Source organism: Elephas maximus, chromosome 4 (assembly GCF_024166365.1).
Source record: "Elephas maximus indicus isolate mEleMax1 chromosome 4, mEleMax1 primary haplotype, whole genome shotgun sequence".
Classification (NCBI taxonomy): domain Eukaryota; kingdom Metazoa; phylum Chordata; class Mammalia; order Proboscidea; family Elephantidae; genus Elephas; species Elephas maximus.
Genome location: NC_064822.1, coordinates 160,940,617 through 160,957,527, shown reverse-complemented (window position 1 = coordinate 160,957,527; position 16,911 = coordinate 160,940,617). Strand labels below are relative to the sequence as shown.

Sequence of the window (16,911 nt, the reverse complement as noted above, 5' to 3'; positions counted from 1 at the left end):
AGTCAATTTCGACTTATAGCAACCCTATTGTAACCCTATAGGACAGAGTAGAACTTCCCTACAGTGTTTCTAAGGCTGTAAATCTTTACAGAAGCAGACTGCCACATCATTCTCCCTCAGAGCAGCTAGTGGGTTCAAATTGCTGACCTTTCAGTTAGCAGCTGAGCACTTTAACCACTGTGTCACCAGGGCTCCTCCATGAAGATTATAGGCTAGAAAACCCTATAGGCAGTTCTACTCTGTCACATGGGGTCACTGTGAGTTGGAATTGATTCAACGGCACCCAACAACAACCATGCAAACTGTTCCCAGTGACATGTCTTAATGACTAAACTGTATCCAAACCCCAGAATGCTTTACCAGATGTTTGCATAAGCCTTTTTGTTTTGACATATCAAGAGGAGAATTTCACTAAGCCAGCTGACTTATAAGATTATAAGAGATTAAAGTATATACTGTGGCTCTTAGATCCACTCTGACCAGCCTCAGTTTTCACCATTTACTTAATTTCTTCGTGCCTCATTTGATAGTCTTAATCTATCTCTTGTCACCCTACCACTTTTCCAAAGTCTTTGTCTCTACCTCTACCCTCCAGACACCTGACCAAATGACAGGAGCAATAATATCAGGTCTACAGCTGTAGGTATATTACTGGGAGTGGAGCAATGGTTAGCACATCATGGCAAGAAGGGGACTCCAAGTTTGTACCCCAAAGATATTTGCTGGGCTTATAAAGTCACATACACATAGCCACTGACAGTTTCATTTGTTGACTAAGCCAAAACTGTCTTTCCCATTAAAAAAAGGTATACTTTTTTCATTGTTGTTAGGGAATTCATCTCTCATACATAGAAACTGAAAAACTATAGACTCAAAAATAAGTTTTAAAATTATTTCACTTATTAAAACTGAGGTGATTATAACTTTGTATCCAGTGATCTTTATTGGCAAAAAATATTGAATATACCATGATTATCAAAAATACCAACAAATAAATCTTCGAAGAAACAAAACTAGAACGTTCCTTCAAAGCCAGGATGGTGAGACTTGCTAGCTTACTTTGGACACCTCATCAGGAAAGACCAATTGCTAGAACAGGACATCAAGTTTGGTAAATTAAACGGCCAACGAAAATGAAGAAAACCATCAATGAGGTAGATTGACACAATAGCCATAACAATGGACTCCAACAAACTAATGATCATGAAGGTGGCATAGGACCTGGCAACATTTTGTTCTGTTACTGTATACGTAAGGTGCCATGAGTCAGAGCTAACTCGTCGGCATCTAATAACAACAAATCTAAGATATAGGAATTTATCCTAAGGAGCTCAATGCATAGAAAGGTTTCTGTTCAGTGGTGTTCTTCTGATTGTTGTAAAAGGAAAAATAGAGCCTAATCTAAATGTCCAATAATGGGAGTTTTGTTAAACTGTGGTATGTTAATTTGATTCAGTTTTAAAATCACGGTACCAAATAATATTTAAAGAAATAGTAAAACATAAAATATCAACATTTGGTGAGAAGAAAAGCAGATAGTAAAACACTGCTGGATTTATGTATATTTCTATATCAATTTTGTGAAAGAAAAAATGCTGTGTCCATTTCTTTAAAGGCTGGACAAATATAAAAGGAAATGTTTGCAATTACCTCTGGTAAAATTGTGGGTAAAATTATCCTAACTTATCTATAATAAGTATTATTTACCTTTATAAATACATACACACGTATATCTTGGTTTTAAAGGTAAATAAAAAGACCCCCAAAAATGGTAGGTACAATTGTTGAGACATTGAAAAAAATAATTTTCTTATAAAAATATGCTTTGGTCCCTAAATCATTTTGATTTGAAAATCAGTGTAACATAACTTTCAACATTTTATTACTGAGACTATCTAGCGTATACATATTATTATCCATATTATTAATTTAGTTATTATAAAATGTTTAAGGCTTGTTCTTTTATATAAATACATAACTAATATTCCTATGTTGTTTTTATCTCTGCTTTCATTGTTGTTTTGAGTATATGTGAAAGTAACAGAATAGAGAGAAAAAATTCTATCAGACATCCAATACTAAATAATGATAATAAGCATTCAAAGAGCCCTGCAAATAACAATAATACTGTTTCTTCTGTTGGAAAAGATAAATTTTAAGATATTTAATCATAACTAAGAGACGGCCTTTGCTGTGCACTAATACAACTCAGGCTTCCCATGATCCTGTATTACCTACCTTTATGTTAAACAGTGTCATTTTATACAGTACTTCAGGCTATAATTCTAAGAATGATCAAAAGGAGAGTTACAACTTATTATACACGTATGCATCACTTAATGTCCACCACACATTCTGTGAAACAGGGCATTATGTGATTTGGACGTTATGCAAACACCGTATTATATATAGGAGAGAGGTGCACAGGACCATCATGGAGCAGGCCTGGGCCCGTGCCACCGACGCTGGTCCAAAGTTTGCACCGCACAAAAACTTTGGCTCCACTGCCGCCAGTCCTGCATGATCGCTGCCCAGTTTTAATGAGACTCTTGCTGTCCAGCCAGCTGCCTCCAGGCATGCCACTTGTTCCCTTCCCTTCCTTCCTCCCCGCCAGCATTCCCTGCCCCACTAATGAGCTTTAAACTCTTCCAGCTTCTTGCCCACCAAGAACTTTTCCTTTGCATTCACAACTTGGCTAACTGTTTGGCACAAGGGGCCTAGCTTTCAGCCTATCTACTCTTTCGACATGCCTTCCTCAGTCAACTTAATTATTTCTAGCTTTTGATTTAAAGTGAGAGATGTGCAACTCTTCCTTTCACTTGAACACTTCGAGGCTGTTGTAGGGTTATTAATTGGCCTAATTTTAGTATTTATCATGTTCTCAGAAAATAGGGAGGCCAAGGAGAGGGAGAGAGATGAGGGAAGGGCCTGTCAGTGGAGCAGTCAGAACACACACAATCAAGTTTGCTGCCTTATATGAGAGTAGTTTGTGGCACCCCAAAATAATTACAATACTAACATCAAAGGTCACTGATTACAGATCACTATAATAATAATAAAAAAAATTGCCATCAAGTCGATTCCGACTCATAGCAACCCTATAGGACAGAGTAGAATTGCCCCATAGAGTTTCCAAGGAGTGCCTGGTGGATTTGAACAACTGACCTTTTGGTTAAGCAGCGTAGCACTTAACCACTATGCCACAAGGGTTTCCAATCACTATAATAGATATAGTAATAATGAAAAGGTTTGAAATATTACAAAAATTACCAAAATGTGACACAGAGATACTAAGTGATAACATGCTGTTGGAAAAATGACGCCAATAGGCTTGCTCTACACAGGGTTTAAGGTTAAACTCACCCAGTGCCGTCGTTAAATTTGTAAAATGCACAGTATCTGTGAAGCACAATGAAGTGAAGCACAATAAAACAAGGTATGCCTGTACAGATAAATCACGGAAGAAAAGTACCATTCATCTCATCATGCCAACGAGAATGAGGCACAGAAAGGGAGGGGAGAGCTTCCACACAGCAATTCAGTAAAGCCTTCTTATATGTAATGTCTGAAAAAGATCCCACAGTTGTTGGGACCTAGCAGCATGACTAGCTTTAACACACTTACAAAATAGTGTTCCTCTGACAAGTTATTTAAAAATTAGTGCCAGATATTGGAAGCAGCATAAAGTGGTAGAGTGAGAATGTGAATGCTGAGTTTAGTTGGTTTAGTGTGGATCTTTAAATTGAGCCACCTAATAATAATATTTTTCTCCATTCATCAATATAAGAGGATAGAAAGGGCAGAGAAGCTTAAAAGAGCTATTCATGGGAACAAAATTGGAGCTCTGAGTCAACTACACATCGCAAACGTATTTCATCCACATTAACACAACACTACCCCTGGAGGCAATGCAAATGATCTCTGTCAAGCTCTACACCTACTGTCCTAAGTAACAGTTTAAGGACTCAAAGAAGTTGACTCTCTGTGAATTTCAGACTGTCCCAAGATGCATGGTCCTACCAGGTGAGAAAGGGGCACCTGGGTTTCGAACCAGCTCTTCTCGTAAATTTGCTACTATATAAATGCCTAACTTGGAATCTCTTCTTATGATACCAATGGTATCATAACTCAAAACGATTTCCCAGATAAAAAGCAAACATGGTTCAAGGTTCAGACCTTATTAGCATTTCCAAGGATCTGTGAAAAGATTATTCTCTCTCCCCTGCCAAGTAAATTTTGTTTTGCTGAGCTTTGGCACTGTTCCTCTGTTGTCATGGTGGGGCATTATTGTCACAGCTGTCTGGTAGAGGGGGGCACTCCCTTGAATATATTTAGAAAATAACTCACGAATAAGGAAAATGACATTTGCTATGTCGGAATCGACTCGACGGCACTGGGTTTGGTTTTGGGTTTTTTTTTGTACCAGAAGAGCTTTGTATAAGGTAAGCACATCTAAAAAAAAAAAAACTACTACTACAAAATTCCAAACTACTAACATTGCTTTGTACTTTTAAAATTAGGGAACCAAAAGATGGAATTAGGTAAATGAATGAATGCATTTATTACAGAGATAAGAACAATAAACAGATGTCTTCACTACAAAGAAAAAGCAAAACAGAAAACATAAAATTTTCAAAATCTTTTTTTTTTCTTTAATTTTTAGCACACTTTACGTGAAAGTTTACAAATCAGGCCAGTCTCTCATACAAAAATTTATATACATCTTGCTATATTTTTTTTTTTTTATATATATACTCCTAGTTGCTCTCCCCTTAATGAGACAGCACACTCCTCCATACGCTCTATTTTAGTGACCACTCAGCCAGCTTCTGACCCTCTCTGCCCTCTCATCTCCCCTCCAGACAGGAGCTGCCCACATAGTCTCATGTGTCTACTTGATCCAAGAAGCTCACTCCTCACCAGTATCATTTTCTATCCCATAGTCCAATCCAATCCCTGTATGAAGAGTTGGCTTCAAGAATGGTTCCTGTCTTGGGCTAACAGAGGGTCTGGGGACCATGACCTCCAGGGTCCTTCTAGTCTCAGTCAGGCAGTTAAGACTGGTCTTTTTATGGGAATTTGAAGTCTGCACCCCATTTCTCTTCTGCTCTTTCAGGGGTTCCCTGTTGTGTTCCCTGTCAGGGCAGTAATCAGTTGTGGCTGGGCCCCGTCTAGTTCTTCTGGTCTCAGGGTAATGTAGTCTCTCGTTTATGTGGCCCTTTCTGTCTCTTGGGCTCATAATTACCTTGTGTCTTTGGTGTTCTTCATTCTCCTTTGCTCCAGGTGGTTGAGACCAATTGATGCACAGATCTATTTTTTAACATGAACAATTGATATAAATTTTCTCAAAAATAATTTTAGCCCATCCCCTCCAACTGCTTCATTTATAAATTTTTGTTTTAAAAATAACCGACTATTTCATTTTGATTATCTTGTTCTTCAGAAAACAGTGGACTGTCAGCAACTTGAAAAGTGTTTTGGTATTCTTCTCATTGTCATACTAATTAAATAAAAAAGGTAGTTAGGGAAGTTGGTGATAGTACATACGGTGCCTTGAATGTTGGATGTTAGGTAACATATTGGAATTTCCTTTATAAGTACACTTCCTTTAGGATATTTGTTTAAAGAAAATTGCAGGTCAAAACCTGCAACTAACATGCACTTAATGAAATGTTACTCATTATTATCTCCTAGCTGCTTTCACAATGAAGGCTAAAAAAAATTTTTTTTAAATGCAAACTATTTTTGGCTGCCACTTCTAACTGGTATCTTCAAAATCAAGGAAAATGGTAGTGTTGCTAGGTCGGAATCAGCTCGATGACAACTGGTTTTGCTTTGTTTTGTTTTTTAATCATGGACTTGGCATGGGATTTGGAGAAAGTCACTTTCCTAATTAGAAGCAAGGATGGCGAAACTTCATCTCACGTAATTCAGACATGTTATCAGGAGTGACCAGTCCCTAGGGAAGGACATCATGCCTGGTAAAGTAGAAGGTCAATCAAAAAGAGGAAAACCCTCGATGAGATGGATTGACACAGTGGCTGCAACGATGGGCTCAAATATAGCCAACAATTGTGGGGTTGGCACAGGACCAGGCAGCGTTTCATCCTATTGTACATAAGGTCGCTATGAGTCAGAGCCAACTCAACAACACTTAACAAAAACAACTTTCCCAATTACCACTACTTTCTCAAGAAATAGATTAGTGATTAGATAGCAAGTAAAATAATAACACTTCCAGTGGATCATGGTCATAATATTTAAGGATTTCTTACAGGTAAGACATAATTATATTCAGAGATTAGTTTGACCACCTTAAAAGAATCCAACTTAACAGTGACTTAAATAAGAATTATTTCTCCTTCGTATAAAGGTCTGAGCTGGTGAATGATCTGGAGCATAGGGTGGCTCTTCTATGAGGTCAACCAAGGACTCAGATTTCATCTGTTATTATTACACTAGGGAAGGGTTAACAAACTATAGTCAGCCAACTGGCCATCTGTTTTTGTAAATAAACTTATTACAACACAGCCATGGCCATTTGTATAGTATTGTCTATGACTGCTCTTGAGCTACAATGGCAGAATTGAGTAATTGTGACAGAATTGGATGGCCTGCACACCAAAATACTTCCTATCTGGCCCTTTAAGAAAAAGTTTGCTGACCCTTGTATTAGAGTATTGCTCTCAACTACACAAAACTTCTCTTTGATGACATACTGAAACTGGTGGATCCACCACTGGAGCCCACCCTGCCACTGGAGTTCCACTTATGCGAACTAACAAACTTCCTCACTGTTTAAGTCAGTTTGAGTTGCACGTTCCATTTGTTGTTGTTGTTAGGTGCCGTCAAGTCAGTTCCAACTCACAGTGACCCCATGTACAACAGAACGAAACACTGCCTGGTCCTGTGACATCCTCACAATCACTGTTATGCATGAGCCCATCGTTGCAGCCACTGTGTCAACCCATCTCTTTTAGGGTCTTCATCTTTTTCACTGACCTTCTACTTTACCAAGCATGATGTTCTTCTCCAAGAACGGATCTCTCCTTATAACATGTCCAAAGTATGTGAGACATACTTGCTTCCAAGGAGTGTTGTGGCTGTGCTTCTTCCAAGACAGATCTGTTCATTCTTTTGGCAGTCCCTGGTATATTCAATATTCTTTGCCAAACCAAAAATTCAAAGGCACAAATTCTTCTTCGTTCCTCCTTATTCATTGTCCAGCTTCTGCATGCATATGAGGCGGCTGAAAACACCACAGCTTCAGTCAGGTGCACCTTCGTGCTCAAGGTAACATCTTTGCTTTTTAACACTTTAAAGAGGTCTTTTGCAGCAGAGCTGCCCAGTGCAATGCGTTGTTTGATTTCTTGACTGCTGCTTCCATGGGTGTTAACTGTGAATCCAAATAGAATTAAATCCTTGACTAGTTCAATCTTTTCTTCATTTATCATGAATATTCCATGAGTTGTATCAATATAAAGCTTTTATTAAATACCAACAGTATTAGGCACTGAGAATATAAAAATGAATAAGATGGTCAATTAGCCTAATGAAGAGTTTTTATTCTACATGAGGACATGGATCTCTAAAGAAATAATTATGATATATGCTGTAATAAAGATAGGTGCAGTGAGAACCTAATGGAAGAAGTATTAGTTCTGCCTCTCTGGGAAATCAAGTCTATCTCCCTTATTAGATTCCTTAAGGGCAAAGAATTAAATCTTTTTCATTTTCTCATTTTCAATATTTGGCATGATGCCTTCCACACAAATGTTCAATAAAATTTTGATTAATTTAGTTCAAATATTTATCAAAAGGATCATTTTTAATAAGTTCTCTAATGTGCTGGTTGATTTTTTTTAGAGGATAAAATTGAGTTCAAATGCAATGTATGTTTCCATTAGTACTTCCTCTTATTTTGCCAGAAGTCTCCAGCCCTTTCTAGTAGCTATGTGTATATTTTTTGTACTCCCAAAATGCATTTAAAGTGTCTTAAAGTATAAAATACAGACACAATTTAAACAAAAAATCATTAATCAAAGTAAAAAGACAAAATACAAGTAAAAGGGTGGGAAGGGAAGAAACAGGAAAGAAAAGACATTCTTAAACTTGGAAAATCTTAGAAAATTATGCCAATTTGCTTTGTAAAGATAAAAACACTGAAATAAAAAACTGGAAGTTGCAGAGGAACTAAAAACAGGTTTACTGATTATGCTTAGAAGTGTCCTTCTTACTACTCCTGACACACCCATCAGAAAATAACTTATGCTCATGGACTCATCCATCACATCCTCAGTATATTTTGAAGTCATTATTGCCTATCCCCAGCGGACATTTCTAAGGAAGTACATTGGCTAAAAGTCCTTAAAACTAAACCAAACAAAACCTGTTGCCATCAAGTCAATTCCAACTTACAGTGACCCTATAGGACAGAGGAGAACTGCTCCATAGAGTTTCCAAGGAGTGCCTGGTGGACCCAAACTGCCGACCTTTTGGTTATCAGGCATAGCTCTTAACCACCATGTCACCAGGGTTTCCAGAGGTCCTTAATTCCAACTATTTCTCTGGGTCCTATATTGCTAATATTTCAGGCTAAAGTGAAGCAACAATTATATTCCTTGGGCTAAAGCTTCACCAAAGGTAGCAATACATTTTTTTAAAAAAAGAAGATCAGAACTGGGAGTACGGAGTAAGGTGTATATAAAATTATATGTGACAGTCTGACTTGATTTGTAAATGTTCACTTGAAGCTCAATAAAAGTTAATAAAAAAAAAAAGATCAGGAGAGAATCTTGTCAAACAAGGCTCTCCCTGTCTGGATGAGGTAGCCCTGGTGGCACATTGGTTAAAGCGCTTGGCTGCTAACCAAAAAGCCAGCAGTTCGGATCCACCAGCTGCTCCTTGGAAACCCTACGGGGGCATTTCTACTCTGTCCTATTGGGTTGCTATGAATCAGAATAGACACGACAGCAATGGGTTATGGGTTTGTCTGGATGAAGAAAACCTCTTCCAGCTCTGGCACTCTGCCTTTTAAAAAATTATGAAATTATATGAAAATTCTGTTTTAAAATTTCAAAAACCATCATTTATATTTTGAAGAAGAAAGCTATTTTTAAGGTTGTATCAATTTTCCTTAAAGAATAGGTTGATATTAATTATAATTTTGGATTGCAAGTGCTAAAGCAAAAGAACAAATGGACTGGGCTGTCTGAGAAATTGAAATAGGGCTGGATCCATATTGGCACCTTCAGCACCTTGCATTTTCTCTCTCTGTCTTCACTCTACTCTTGTGTGTTAGTTTTCTCTTCGTATAAGATAAACCCCATGTGGTTAAGGAAGGTTACTATGTGTGGCTCCATGCTACATCCTAATCTAGCAACTTCTGCAGAAAGAATTCTCTCCATCATCCATCTATCAGTTCAGTGAATATCTCAGATTGGGACTGCTTGGATCAATTGGCCTACTCCTGAACCAATCACTGTATCTAGAAGAGGTTACTATGACTGTCCCTGCCTGTTTCATGTGCTATTATTATTGCCAAATGAGTGAGGCCCTGAGAATTGTAGCCTATCAGAATCACAAGAAGACCAGGATAGGTAGGTCCTGAAAAAAAGAGATGTTGGACAGACAAAAACAAAAAATAACCGCTACAATAGGAAAGCATTGTTGTTGTTAGGTGCTGTCAGGTTGCCTCTGACTCACAGTGACCCTGTGTAAAACAGAATCACTGCCCAGCCCTAAGCCATCCTCAAAATCTTTGCTACGTTTGAGTCCATTTTTGCAGCCACTGTGTAAATCCATCTCTTTGAGGGTCTTCCTCTTTTTCACTAACCCTCTACTTTACCTCTACTTTCTCCAGGGACTGGCCCCTTATGATATAACATGTCAAAGTACATAAAGTCTCACCATCCTCGCTTCCAAGGAACATCCTGGCTATACTTCTTATAAGACAGATTTGTTTGTTCTTCTGGCAGTCCATGGTATATTCAATATTGTTCACCAACACCATAATTCAAAGGCATCAATTCTTCTTCCATATTCCTTTTTCATTGTCCAGCTTTCATATGCGTATGAGGCAACTGAAAATACCATGGCATACACTCAGGTAAATCATATTTCCCCAGAAAGTGTTTAGACGTGTGTTTAAGAGATCTGTGGCAATCAGTGATTTTCCATTTTGAGAAGATTCGCGGGGGGAAAACAGTGTCCTTTTGCCCTGGAACTAGTAATCTTCTGTTGTGGATTGGCTTGTATCCCCAAAAGACATATGTAGAATTCCTAACCTCTGTACCTGTAAATATGACCTTGTTTAGGGAAAATAAGGTCTTTATTCGATGATATTATCAGTTAAATCATACTGGACTAAGGTGGGTCCTAGTCCTAATCCCTTCTGAGTGGTGTCTTATAAAAGAAGAGGACAGGCAGGGGAAAAGAGTCACACACAGGGGGAAACAGCACATGAGCTTCTGTCTACAAGCCAAAGAACACCAAGAAACATAGGCTTTTCAGAAGCTGAAAGAAACAAGGGAGGATATTCCCCTAGAGTCGACAGCATAGCTCTGCTGATGCCCTGAATTCAAACTTCTAGCCTCTAGAACCATGAGAAGATAAATTTCTGATCTTTAAAGCCATGTACTTTGTGGTGTTTTGTTATGGCAGCCCTAGGAAACTGGGGCACCTTGCATCATGGGAATGTGTTGTCTTAACCTTTACAGTCTGCTTATTTCATAGTTCAATTCTTCTATTTTGCTGAGTTACCTCAGATAACATGTTTAGCTCCTAGACACTCTGAGTATACCATCTTTAAGACTATCTGTAATGTGGCATGTGGTTCTTTTCTTAAAGCACTTTGAAATCCTAGGAAGACTAAGGTTATAGCACATACTCCAGTGAGTCTGTTAAGATTACTTGTTATGACTCCAGGCTATGTTTGGAGCTCCTTCTGAAGTGAATACACAGATGGCCAGCAGTGGCTAAAATTGAAAGTAGTTTGAAAAATGTTGAGAATCAATTATTTTAATACTCTCCAAGCTAAAAGGCCACATGTGTCTTATTGTGCTGGTTTGTGTGTTACTGCGATGCTGGAAGCTATGCCACCAGTATTCAAATACCAGCAAGGTCACCCATGGTAGACAGATTTCAGTAGAGCTTCCAGACTAAGACAGGCTATGAAGAAGGACCTGGCAGTTTATTTCTGAAAAAAATTGGCTGGCAATAACCTTATGGATGGTAGCAAAACATTGTCTGATACAGTGCCAGGAGATGAGCCACTCAAGTTGGAAGATTCTCAAAATACAGCTGGAGAAGAGCTGCCTTCTCAGAGTAAAGCTGACCTTAATGATGTGAATGGAGTAAAGTTTTCAGGACCTTCATTTGCTGATGTGGCACAACTCAAAATGAGAAGAAGCACCTGCACATATACATTAATAATAGGAAAGTGGAATGTACGAAGTATGAATCTAGGAAAATTGGAAGTTGCCAAAAATGAAATGGAACACATAATCAGCAATATCCTAGGCATTAGTGAGCTGAAATGGACTGGTATTGGCTCTTTTGAACTAGACAATTATATGGTCTACTATGCCAGAAATGACAAATTAAAGAAGAATGGCATCGCATTCATTGTCAAAAAGAACATTTCAAGATCTACCCTGAAGTACAATGCTGTCAGTGATAGGATAATATCCATACGTCTACAAGGAAGACCAGTTAATACAACTGTTATTTACAGACCAACTGGTAATGTGAAAGATGAAGAAATGGAAGATTTTTACCAACTTCTGTCTATTCCCAAGAAAGGTAATCCAACCAAATGCATAAATTATCAAACAATATCATTAATATCACATGCAAGTAAAATTTTGCTGAAAATCATTCAAAAGTGCCTGCATTAGTATACCAACAGAGAACTGCCAGAAATTCAAGCCAGATTCAGAAGAGGACTTGGACGAGGGATATCATTGCTGATGTTGGATGGATCCTGGCTGAAAGCAGAGAGTACCAGAAAGATGTTTACCTGTATTTTATTGACTATGAAAGGCATTCAACTGTGTGGATCATAACAAATTATGGATAACATTGCGAAGAATGGGAATTCCAGAACACTAAATTGTGCTCAAGCGGAACCTGTACACAGACAAAAAGGCAGGGGTTCAAACAGAAAAGGGGATACCCTGTGGTTTAAAATCAGGAAAGATGTTCATCAGGGTTGTATCCTTTCACAATACTGATTCAATCTGTATGCTGAGCAAATGACCCGAGAAGTTGGACTATATTAAGAATGTGGCATCAGGATTGGAGGAAGAGCCATCAGGAACCTGCAATATGCAGATAACACAACGTACTTGCCGAAAGTGAAGAGGCCTTGAAGTACTTACTGATGAAGATCAAAGACTACAGCCTTCAGTATGGATCATGCCTCAACATAAAAAAAAAAAAAAAAATCCTCACAACTAGACCAATAAGCAACATCGCGATAAACAGAGAAAATATTGAAGTTGTCAAAGATTTCATTTTACTTGGATCCACAATCAACACACATGGAAGCAGCAGTCAAGAAATCAAACAACGTATTTCATTCGGCAAATCTACGGCAAAAGGCCTTTTTAAAGTGTTGAAAAGCAACAAGGTTACTTTGAGGACTAAGGTGTGGCTGACCCAAGTCATGATATTCTCAGTCACCTCATATGCATGCGAAAGCTGGACAATGAATAAGGAAGACCAAAAAAGAATTGATGCCTTTGAATTATGGTGTTGGCTAACAATATTGAATATACCATGGACTGCCAGAAGTACAAACAAATCTGTCTTGGAAGAAGTACAGCCAGAATGTTCCTTGGCAGCAAGAATGGTGGGACTTCGTCTCACCTACTTTGGACCTGTGACAAGGAGGGATCAGTCCCTGGAGAAGGGCATCATGCCTGGTAAAGTAGAAGGTCAGAGAAAAAGAGGAAGTCCCTCAACAAGATGATTGACACAATGGGCTCAAACACAGCAACAATTGTGAGGATGGCACAGGACCAGGCAGTGTTTCATTTAGTTGTACATAGGGTCGCTATGAGTCAGAACTGATATGACAGCACCTAACAATAATAACAACAAGCTTAAATGTACTTCAAAATGACTAGATGATATTTATTAGGAAACATGTTGCTACTGGAATGAATTCAGCTCAAGGAGACTAGATATGCATAGAAAATGAGACTAATATATTCAGATATCAATTCAAAATTACATGAGAAAAGAATCACTGGTTTCACATCTCTATCACAGAAGTCTTGAGACATAGTTAACTGATGTTTATACTTTAGAAATATTCTGAGTCAAGACTCCACCAGGAAAGAAAAGTATGTTCCTTATTAACTTTCTAATAGCACACATTATTCACAAGAAATTCACAGGAATCCACATGCTATGTCTTGGAAAATGACCCATTTAGGTGTATGCTTGGGCCACAAACAGCAAAATGGTGGGAAAAGCAAGTTTTCAGAATTCTAAACCCTAAAAGCTATGCCAGTAGGATTTTCTGAGGGCCAATAAAACAAAGTGAATCAGCCATTCCAGCTGTGAGAACGCAGCTGTGAAGTTGCTGAAGGAAGGCTTGAGGTAGAAGGCAAGTTCATGAAATGGGTACACAATCAAGCTGGGAGCAGTATTATCACATGGAGGACAAAATCAGAATTTAGCATAACTCTGGCAAGTTAGAGATGTGGGTCTAGGACAAAAAAGAAAGAAAGAAGCCAAACATACGAAATAATAAATTTCAACAAGAGTAGTCCGAAATTAGTCTGTAGGACTAACATAGGGCTTTAGGCAGGAATTGGGCATCAATGGAACAAGGTGGAACACACTCCAATAACAGAGATTTTATAATATGTAGAGATTATCTTGTCCAACTAATTCATTCTACAGATGAGAAAACTAAGATTTGCCTAGAGAGGATGTTTTAATTATCTCTTGCTATGTAACAAACCACTCCAAAAACTAATGGCTTAAAAAAACTATTTGCTCATAATTCTGTGATTTGGGCAGGGTTCAGCAAGAACAGCTTGTTTCTGTTCCTCAAAATCAGCTGGAATGGTAAAATTTGACTAGAGGATCTACTTCCAAAAGGGCCTCACTCATAAAGCAGGCAAGTTGGTGCTAGCTGCTAACTGGGAGACCAGCTGGGGTTGTTGGCCAGGGATTTGGTTCTCTTCCACATGGCCTCTCCATGTGGCTATGTTGGGCTTATGGAGAGGCCATGTGAAGGTCAACAGCTTACAGCATGAGAGTTTCAGACTAGTAGAATTATTACACAGCAGTTAATTTCCACCAGAAACCTGGTAGATCATCTTAAGGCTTAAGCCTAGAGCTGGTACTGTGTCACTTCCCCTGCATTCTATTGTTTAAAGCAGGTCTCAGAGCCAGCCCAGATTTAAGAGAGCACTACAGAGAGGCATAATACTGGCATGGTTCATTGTAGAGCCACCAAAGTAACAATTTGCCATAGAGGAGATGTGACTGATGCTAACTATATGCTACTATCAATTAAACAACAATTTGATTCTAACATTTCTGTAAAATAAAACATAGGAAAGAAAGAGAAGGAAAAGGAAAAGAGGTAGAAAGAGTAAAATAATGATCCTATTATAAGGAACATGGTCAAATCTTAGCTTTATAACTTAAAAGAAAACCGGAAATCTTGGAGATAATGCAGAGGAGAACAATAATTATGACTGGAGGATAGGTAAATAAAACTTATAATAAAAGCTTTGTAAAAATAAAATTAATGACTGCCCTGACAGGGAACACATCAGAGAACCCCTGAGGGAACAGGAGAGCGGTGGGATGCAGACCCCAAATTCTCATAAGACCAGGCTTAATGGTCTGACTGAGACTAGAACGACCCCAGTGGTCATGGCCCTCAGACCTTCTGTTGGCCCAGGACAGGAACCATTCCCGAAACCAACTCTTCAGGCATGGATTGGACTGGACAATGGGTTGGAGAGGGATGCTGGTGAGGAGTGAGCTTCTTGGATCAGGTGGACACTTGAGACTATGTTGGCATCTCCTGCCTGGAGGGGGGATGAGAGGGTGGAGAGGGTTAGAAGCTGGCGAAATGGACACAAAAAGAGAGACTGGAGGGAGAGGGCGGGCTGTCTCATTAGCGGGAGAGTAATTGGGAGTGTGTAGTGAGGTGTATATGGGTTTTTGTGTGAGAGACTGACTTGATTTGTAAACTTTCGTTTAAAGCACAATAAAAATTATTTTAAAAAAAATAAAATAAAATTATATAACCTGGTGAAAAGAAGACTAGAGTGTGACTTTGTAATAGTCCTCAAAGCCTGTACATGAATATTTACCACCAACTCCTATTCTCTAAGAAGAACAGAAAAAGAGGATGTCCAGTTAGATTGCTCATTTAAGAGTTAGGTTGAGAACCTGGAAGGCATTATGCTGAGCGAAATTAGTCAGAGGCAAAAGGACAAATATTGTATAAGACCACTATTATAAGATCTTGAGAAATAGTAAACCTGAGAAGAACACATATTTTTGTGGTTACGAGGGGGGGATGGAGGGAGGGTGGGAGAGGGTTTTTTATTGATTAATCAGTAGATAAGAACTGCTCTAGGTGAACGGAAAGACAACACTCAACACTTGGAAGGTCAGCTCAATTGGACTGGACCAAAAGCAAAGAAGTTTCCGGGATAAAATGAATGCTTCAAAGGTCAGCAGAGCAAGGGCGGGGTCTGGGGAACAGGTTTGTGGGGACTTCTAAGTTAATTGGCAAAATAATTCTATTATGAAATCATTCTGCATCCCACTTTGAAATGTGGCGTCTGGGGTCTTAAATGCTAACAAGCGGCCATCTAAGATGCAGCAATTGGTCTCAACCCACCTGGAGCAAAGGAAAATGAAGAACACCAAGGCCACACGACAACTAAGAGCCCAAGAGACAGAAAGGGCCACATGAACCAGAGACCTACATCATCCTGAGACCAGAAGAACTAGTTGGTGCCCGGCCCCAATAGATGACTGCCCTGACAGGGAGCACAGCAGAGGACTCCTGAGGGAGCAGGAGATCAGTGGGATACAGACCCCAAATTCTCATAAAAAGACCAAACTTAATGGTCTGACTGAGACTAGAGGAATCCCGGCGGCCATGGTCCCCAGACCTTCTGTTGGCACAGGACAGGAACCATCCCCGAAGAAACTCATCAGACATGAAAGGGACTGGTCAGCGGGTGGGAGAGAGACGCTGATGAAGAGTGAGCTAATTATATCAGGTGGATACTTGAGATTGTGTTGGCAACTCTTGTCTGGAGGGGGGATGGGAGGATAGAGAGAGAGGGAAGCCGGCAAAATTGTCACGAAAGGAGAGACTGAAAGGGCTGACTCAAGAGGGGGAGAGCAAGTGGGAGTAGGGAGTGAGATGTATGTAAACTTATATGTGACAGACTGATTGGATTTGTAAACGTTCACTTGAAGCTTAATAAAAGTTAATTAAAAAAAAAAAAAGAGTTAGGTTGAACCACTGACTGCTCTGACTGGGATCACAATAGAGGGTCCCGGGCAGAATGGGAGAAAAATGTAGAATGAAAATCAAATTCACAAAAAAGACCAGACTTGATGGTCTGATAAAGAGACTGGAGGAATCCCTGAGACTATAGCCCTAAGATATCCTACTAACATGGAACTGAAGCCATTCCTGGACACCAACTTCCAGCCAAACAAAAGACCAAACCAAAACCAAATCCACTGCCGTTGAGTTAATTCCGACTCATAGTAACCCCACAGGGTTTCCTGAGGCTATAAATCTCTACAGAAGCAGACTTCCACATCTTTCTCCTGCAGAGCCACTGGTGATTTCTAACTGCTGACCTTTTGGTTAGCAGCCCAGTGCATAACCACCGTGCACCAGGGCTC

General features: G+C 39.2%; 1 long non-coding RNA gene across 9 annotated transcripts in view; it reads right to left on the bottom strand.

Annotated features, from left to right (window-relative positions):
* The window catches only part of LOC126075894 (uncharacterized), a 197,029-nt gene that overhangs the window by 109,747 nt on the left and 70,371 nt on the right, over positions 1 to 16,911 (bottom strand). The gene's annotated exons all lie outside the window — the stretch shown is intronic.